The sequence below is a fragment of the Chiloscyllium plagiosum genome, unplaced genomic scaffold (assembly GCF_037043375.1).
Source record: "Chiloscyllium plagiosum isolate Xiang-an unplaced genomic scaffold, Cpla_swu_hap1 HiC_scaffold_40, whole genome shotgun sequence".
Taxonomy (NCBI): Eukaryota; Metazoa; Chordata; class Chondrichthyes; order Orectolobiformes; family Hemiscylliidae; genus Chiloscyllium; species Chiloscyllium plagiosum.
In genome coordinates this window covers 29,879,009-29,885,008 of record NW_028270178.1, presented here as the reverse complement: position 1 = coordinate 29,885,008, position 6,000 = coordinate 29,879,009, and positions in this window count along the sequence as shown.

The following is a 6,000-nucleotide window of genomic DNA, read 5'->3' as shown; positions in this document are numbered from 1 at the left end:
GACACAGTGGGGTCAATCTAATGTCCCCAGAGTTCAGTGACAGAGACACAGTGTGGTTGATATAATATTCCCAGGTGTCAGTGACAGAGACACAGTGTGGTCAGTCCCATGACCCCAGGGGTCAGTGATAGAGACACAGTGGGATCTGTAAAATGCCCCCAGTGGTTAGTGACAGAGACACAGTGGGGTCAATCTAATGTCCCAAGGGGTCAGTGATAGAGGCACAGTGGGGTTGGTCTAATGGCCCCAGTGGTCAGTGACAGATACAGAATGGGTCAGTCTAATGTCCCCAGTGGTCAGTAACAGAGAACAGTAGGGTCAGTCTAATGTCCCCAGGGTTCCGTGACAAAAACACAGTGGGGTCAGTCTAATGTGCATAGGGGTCAGTGACAGAGACACAGTGTAGTCAGTCTAATGTCCCCAGGGGTCAGCGATAGAGACACATTGGGGTCAGTCTAATCCCCCCAGTGGTCAATGACAGAGACACAGTAGGGACAGTTTATTGTCACCAGGTTTCAATGACTGTGACACAGTGGAGTCAGTGTAATGTACCAGGGGTCAGTGACAGAGAAACAATGGGATCAATCAAATGCCCCCAGGGGTCAATGACAGAGACACAATGGGGTCAGTTTAATGTCCCCATGGATCAGTGACAGAGATACAGTGGGGTCAGTCTAATGTCCCCATGGATCAGTGACAGAGACACATTGGTGTCTGTCTATTGCCCCCATGTGTCAGTGACAGTGACACAGTGAAGTCAGTCAAATGCCCCCAGGGGTCAGTGACAGAGACACAGTGGGGTAAGTTTAATGTCCCCAGGGTTCAGTGACAGTGACACAGTGGGGTCAATCTAATACCCCCAGGGATCAGTGACAGTGACAAGGTGGACTCAGTCTAATGTCCCCATGGATCAGTGACAGAGACAGAATGGGGTCAGTTTAATGTCCCCAGGTGTCAGTGACAGAGACACAATGGGGTCAGTCTAATGTCCCCAGGGGTCAGTGACAGTGACAATTTTGGGGCGAGTCTAATACTCAGAGAAATTAGTGACAGAGACACAGTGCGGTCAATCTTATACCCCCAGGGGACAGTGACACAGTGGGGTCAGTGTAATGTCGCCAGGGGTCCGTGACAGAGACACGGTAGGGTCAGTCTAATGTCCCCAGTGGTGAGTGTCAGAGACGTAGTGGGGTCGGTCTAATGTCCCCAGGGGTCCGTGACAGAGACACAGTGGGGTCCGTCTAATGTCCCCAGTGGTCAGTGACAGAGACATAGTGTGGTCAGTCTAATGCCCCCAGGGGTCAGTGACAGGTACACTGTGGGTCAGTCTAATGCCCCCAGGTGTCAGTGACAGAGACACTGTGGGGTCGGTCTAATGTCCCCAGGGATCAGAAACAGAGACACAGTGGGGTCAGTCTTGTGCCCCCGGGGGTCAGTAACAGGGACAGAGTGGGGTCAGTCTAATGTCCCCAGAAGTTAGTGACAGAGACACAGTGGGGTCAGTCTAATGCCCCCAGGGGTCAGTGACAGAGATGCAGTGGGGTCAGTCTACTGTCCCTAGCGGTCAGTGTCAGAGACACAGTGGGTTAGGTCTAATATCCCCGGAGACCAGTGACAGAGACACAGTTGGGTCACTCTAATGTGCCCAGGTTTCAATGACAGAGACACAGTGGGGTCAATCTAACGTCCCCAGAGTTCAGTGACAGACACACTGTGTGGTTGATATAATATTCCCAGGTGTCAGTGACAGAGACACAGTGTGGTCAGTCCCATGACCCCAGGGGTCAGTGATAGAGACACAGTGGGATCTGTAAAATGCCCCCAGTGGTTAGTGACAGAGACACAATGGGGTCAATCTAATGTCCCAAGGGGTCAGTGATAGAGGCACAGTGGGGTTGGTCTAATGTCCCCAGTGGTCAGTGACAGATACAGAATGGGTCAGTCTAATGTCCCCAGTGGTCAGTAACAGAGAACAGTAGGGTCAGTCTAATGTCCCCAGGGTTCCGTGACAAAAACACAGTGGGGTCAGTCTAATGTGCATAGGGGTCAGTGACAGAGACACAGTGTAGTCAGTCTAATGTCCCCAGGGGTCAGCGATAGAGACACATTGGGGTCAGTCTCATCCCCCCAGTGGTCAATGACAGAGACACAGTAGGGACAGTTTAATGTCACCAGGTTTCAATGACTGTGACACAGTGGAGTCAGTGTAATGTACCAGGGGTCAGTGACAGAGAAACAATGGGATCAATCAAATGCCCCCAGGGGTCAATGACAGAGACACAATGGGGTCAGTTTAATGTCCCCATGGATCAGTGACAGAGATACAGTGGGGTCAGTCTAATGTCCCCAGTGGACAATGACAGAGACACATTGGTATCTGTCTATTGCCCCCATGTGTCAGTGACAGTGACACAGTGAAGTCAGTCAAATGCCCCCAGGGGTCAGTGACAGAGACACAGTGGGGTAAGTTTAACGTCCCCAGGGTTCAGTGACAGTGACAAGTTGGACTCAGTCTAATGTCCCCATGGATCAGTGACAGAGACAGAATGGGGTCAGTTTAATGTCCCCAGGTGTCAGTGACAGAGACACAATGGGGTCAGTCTAATGTCCCCAGGGGTCAGTGACAGTGACAATTTTGGGGCGAGTCTAATACTCAGAGAAATTAGTGACAGAGACACAGTGCAGTCAATCATATACCCCCAGGGGACAGTGACACAGTGGGGTCAGTGTAATGTCGCCAGGGGTCCGTGACAGAGACACGGTAGGGTCAGTCTAATGTCCCCAGTGGTGAGTGTCAGAGACGTAGTGGGGTCGGTCTAATGTCCCCAGGGGTCCGTGACAGAGACACAGTGGGGTCAGTCTAATGTCCTCAATTGTCAGTGACAGAGACACTGTGGGGTCAGTTTAATGTCCCCAGGGGTCAGTGACAGTGACACAGTGGGGTCATTCCCCTCTCCTTCCCCCTTCCACTTGTGGACAGGGTTGATGATGCCTTTCCTCAAGGATTCAGACAGGCGGAGTCATGCTCTCGTATACCACGGGAGATTCATGGCTGGTCAAGTCCCATAGAGACAAACACTAGTCTTTGGATCATTGCTTCTGGGAGTATTTGTCTTCTGAAAGGATTTTCCAGGGTTTGTGGTTTGTCTAGACCCTCCCATATACCATTGTCCATGGTCTCTATGATGTAGATTGGGAGCAGATAGGAGGCCATGCTGTTTGTGGACCACATCATACAGTCCGGCATTAAACAATGGTTTACCTCCGGGTGCTCCAGTGTCCTCCCACAATCCAAAGGCGTACAGGTTGGGTGAGTTGAGTATGATAAATTGTCCATAGTGTTCAGGGATGTGTAGGTTAGGGCTAAGTACGGAGTATCAGAAATGGTCTATGTAGGTTACTCTTCGGACGGTCGGTGTGGACACGTTGGCCCGAAGGGTCTGTTACCACACTGGAGAAATTCTATGGATTCTACAGAATTCTCTGACCTACAAAAATGTCAGACTGTGAGGAAGCTAGGGAAGAGCTTGCTGGGCCCCTTGCTGAGATATTTGTATCATCAGCAGCAGCGGGTGGGGAGCCAGAGATTTGAGGGTGGCTGATGTGGTACCATTATGTAGGAAAGTTACTCAGGAAACGCTAGGGAACTAGAGAGGACTGGGTCTGTCATCATTTGTGGGTAAGCTTTAACAGAAGTAAAATTACATGAGCAAATATGTGAAAAAGGAGGAATTGTTTATATACAGAGGTTGTGGAGAGGCCTTCACGTGGATGACTCTGGAGAAACTGATTATGTACGGAGTTTGTGGAGACGTCTAAATGTGAACAGCTCTGGAGAGATTGTTTATGTATGTAGCTTGTGGAGAGGCCTACACATGGTCGGCCCTGGAGAGATTGTTAAACATAGAGTCATAAAGTCATAGAGATGCGTAGCATGGAAACAGATCCTTCGGTCCAACCCGTCCATGCTGACCAGATATCGCAACCCAATCCAGTCACACCTGCCAGCATCTGGCCCATGTCCCTACAAACACTTCCTATTCATATACCCATCCAAATGCCTCTTAAATGTTGCAATTGTATCAGCCTCCGCCACTTCCTCTGACAGCTCATTCCATTCACGTACTACCCTCTGTGTGAAAAAGTTGCCCCTTAGGTCTCTTTTATATCTTTCCCCTCTCGCACTAAACCTATGACCTCTAGTTTTAGACTCACTGACCCTAGGCAAAAGACTTTTTCTACTTATCCTATCCATGCCCCTCATGATTTTGTAAAACTCTATAATGTCACCCCTCAACCTCCAACGCTCCTAGGAAAACAGCCCCAGCCTGTTCAGCCTCTCCCTGTAGCTCAAATGCTCCAACCATGGCAAAATCCTTGTAAATCTTTTCTGAATCCTTTCAACTTTTACAAAATGTTTCCGATAGGAAGGAGACCAGAATTGCATGGAACTCGTGATGAGGCTTACACGTGGACGACTCTGGAGAGATTGTTTGCATATGGAGCTTGTGGAGCGGCCGAAACGTGGCCACCTCTGGAGAGATTGTTTATATATGGAGATTATGAAGAGGCCGACACATTATTGGCTCTGGAGAGATTGTTTATATACAGAGCTTGTGGACAGGCCTACACGTGGACGGCTCTGGAGAAATTGTTTATATATGCGGAGCTTATGGTGAGGCCTACACATGGATGACTCTGTAGAGATTGTTTATATATGGAACTTGTGGAGAGGCCTATAAGTGGATGACTCTGGAGAGATTGCATATATGCGGAGATTATCTTTAGATGTAAGGTGCTATTGAGAGCTTCTTCATTTCAGACTCCGTGTCATTGGAGCCATACAGGAGACACTGAGTGGGATGACGGGTAGATTTAGAGAAGGGATTACACAGCAGGAACAGTCAGACAGATCGTTGTCTGTCAGCAAAGGGAAGAGGGTCATTCAGACGTCTCCTGCAGTTGTTCCCCTCTCTGTGTTTTGTTCAGGTGCTGTTGAAAGAGATATTCTCTCAGAGGTAAATAGAAATAGTAGCCAGATCTTGGGCACTAAGGAAGAATCCTTCAATGAGTTTTTCAAGATTTAAAAGAATAATTGTTATCCTGGGCTCTGCTGACAGGGGACAGACAGGAGATTCTGCAGCAGTGATTGTGAATCTAGGAGAGTGTGTTGCTTTTCTGGTGCCAGGGTAAAGGACTTCTCAAAACGTGTGAAGCAAATTGTCAAAGGGGAGAGAGAGAGAGAGAAACTGGAAGTTATTGCACACATTGGGAAGACTGGCATATTCAGGGAATGGGTTAATGCTTTGCAGAGTGAGTCTAAGAGGTTAGGTAGAAGGTTAAAGTGCAGAGCATCACAAGAAAAAATCTCGGGTTTGCTTCTGATGCCAAGTTTTGATGAGGGAAGGAATAAAAGGAGAGGACAGATAAATCAATGGCTGAAGAGCTGGTGCAATGTGCTGGGACTCTGTTTCATGGATCATTTGGATATCGTCTGGGACAGAAACGACCGGTTCAAGAAAGGTGGGTTTCACCTGATCTGGAAAGAGACTGATATCCTGGTTGGGAGACCTAATAGTTCTATTTCGAGAACCTGTAAACTTTTAGAGAAAAGGGCTGGAGATTCCTAAATAACAGTGAAAATAGAAAGAAAGATGAGAGAGGCTCTGAATTTGAAAAGAGCAAGTTAATTAGAAAAAAAGCAGACAGGAGCAAGTCAGAGAACCAAATAATTCTGACAAATTAAACCGGGTTTATTTCAGTACAAGAGATCTTACATATCTGGCCAATGAATTCACGGCATGTATGGGAACATGGGCCTGGGCTGTTGTTGTTATTACAGAAAGCTAGCTGTGGGCAAGACAAGACAGGCTACTCAATGTTCTAGGTTTTAGATGTTATGGGAAGGATAGGAAGAGAGGCAAGAGAGTAGGGGGAGTAGCATTTTTGATTCAGAAAATCATTCCTACTGTACTTAGCGTAGCCACTATTGAGAGATCA